This window comes from Orycteropus afer, unplaced genomic scaffold (genome assembly GCF_000298275.1).
Source record: "Orycteropus afer afer isolate SDZICR_OR568_19922 unplaced genomic scaffold, OryAfe1.0 scaffold00010, whole genome shotgun sequence".
In the NCBI taxonomy this organism is placed as follows: Eukaryota; Metazoa; Chordata; class Mammalia; order Tubulidentata; family Orycteropodidae; genus Orycteropus; species Orycteropus afer.
The window spans coordinates 2,410,042-2,412,149 of NW_006921597.1; positions in this window are offsets into that span (position 1 = coordinate 2,410,042).

Here is a 2,108-nt window from a genome sequence, read left to right on the forward strand (position 1 = left end):
CATAGTGCCTAAGGCACTTGACTGCTAACCAGAAGGCTGGCGGTTCAAACCCACCAGCCACTCCTCAGAAGGAAGGTTGGGCAATCTACTTCCATACTGATAACCCCTCGGAAACCCAAGGAGGAGTCGCTTTGAGTTGGGTCCAACTCGATGGCACATAACAACAACAACAACAACATCTATCATTATTGTTTGTTCCTAATAGCTTGAGTAGTTGAGTTTGAGTATTAGTTTACAATACTAAATTACAACACAATGAAGAAATTTATTCACCTGTAAATTGTAGTTCAAATAGAGAGAAAATTTGAGTCCATGTTTAAAACTGTCTGGCAGCTTCTTACAGGATCCAACTTTCACACTCCTAGGTATTTATTAAGTTGAAAACATGTCCACATGAACACCCACACATGAATGTTTATAGCAGCTTTTTTCATAATTGCCAAAAATTCAAAGAAACCAAGATGTCCAGCAATAGGTGAATAGTTAACAAACTTAAGTATTTCCACACAATGGAATATTACTCAGCAATTTAAAAAAAGCAAGAGAGAGTTATCAAGCTACAAAAGAATCCTAAATACATAAAAGAAGCCAATCAGAAAAAGCTACATACTATATGATACCAACTATTTGACATTTGGAAATAAGTGAACCTATGAGAATGAAAAATAAAAAGATCACTGGCTAAGGATTCAGTAAGAGGGAGGATGGACGAAAAGGTGGAGCACGGGGTACTTCTAGGACAGAGAAATTCCGCCATATGATCCTACATTATGCTTTTGTCAAAATCCACAGGACTATACAACACAAAGAATGAACTGTAAAGTAAATAGTTAACAATAATGTATCAATATTGGTTCATCAACTACAACAGATGTACCACAGTAACAAGATGAGGAGCAGCAGTGTGCAGAGAGGGGAAGGAGTATATGGGAACTCTATACTTTCTGCAGATTCTCTGTAAACCTAAAACTGCTCTAAAACATAGGCTATCTAGATTTTTTTTTTTTAATTTTAAAAGAGGGGAAAAAACATATTTTCAAAATTCAAAAGCAGTTAATTACAAAATACAATTGAAATCACAAGCCATCAAAATAAAATTATATTTTAAATATTCAGTCTTAAAAATAATTTCTGTATTTTCCTGAACTTATAAAACAGATCCAATAGAGAGAGATTAAAATTCAGTTCATGAAAGTATTCACCAGTATTCCTTTAACTAGGCATATCCTCTGTTGTTGGGTGCCATAGAGTAAAATTAGACTCATAGCGACCCTACCTACAAGAGAATGAAACAATGCCTGGTCCTGCACCACTGTCACAATCATTGCTATGGTTGAGCCCATTGTTGAAGCCATGGTGTCAATCTATACCATTAAGGTTCTTCTCTTTTAGGCTGACCTTCTATTTTACCAAGCATGATGTGCTCTTTCGGAGACTAGTCCCTCCCGATAACATGATAAAGTACATGAGACAAACTCTTGCCTTCCTCACTTCCAAGAAGCATTCTGTCTTCCATGACAGATTTGTTCTTTCTTCTGGCACTCCATAGTATATTCAGTATTCTTCACCAACACAATAATTCAAATGCATCAATTCTTCTTCGTCTTCTTTATTCACAGTACACCTTTCACATATATATGAGGCAATCGAAAATACCAAGGCTTGGGTCAGGTGTACTTCAGTCTTCAAAGTGACATCTTTCTTTTTTTAACACTTTAAAGAGATCTTTTGCAGCAGATTTGCCCAATGCAATACGTTATTTGATTTCTTAACTGCTACTTCCATGAATGTTGATTGTGGACCCAAGTAAAATGAAATCCTTGGAAAATTGCAGTATTTCCTGCTTTTATCATAATGTTGTTTATTGGTCCAGTTGTGGAGATTTTTGTTTTCTTTATATTGAGGTGTAATCCATACTGGACTGTAACCTTTGGTCTTCATCAGTAAGTGCTTCAAGTCTTTTTCATTTTCAGGAGCAAGGTTGTTTCGTCTGCATATTGCAGGTTGTTAATGATTCTTCCTCCAATCTTGATGCCACATCCTTCTTCATATAACCCAGTTTCTCAGGTTATTTGCTCAGCATACAGATTGAATAAGTATGGTGAAAG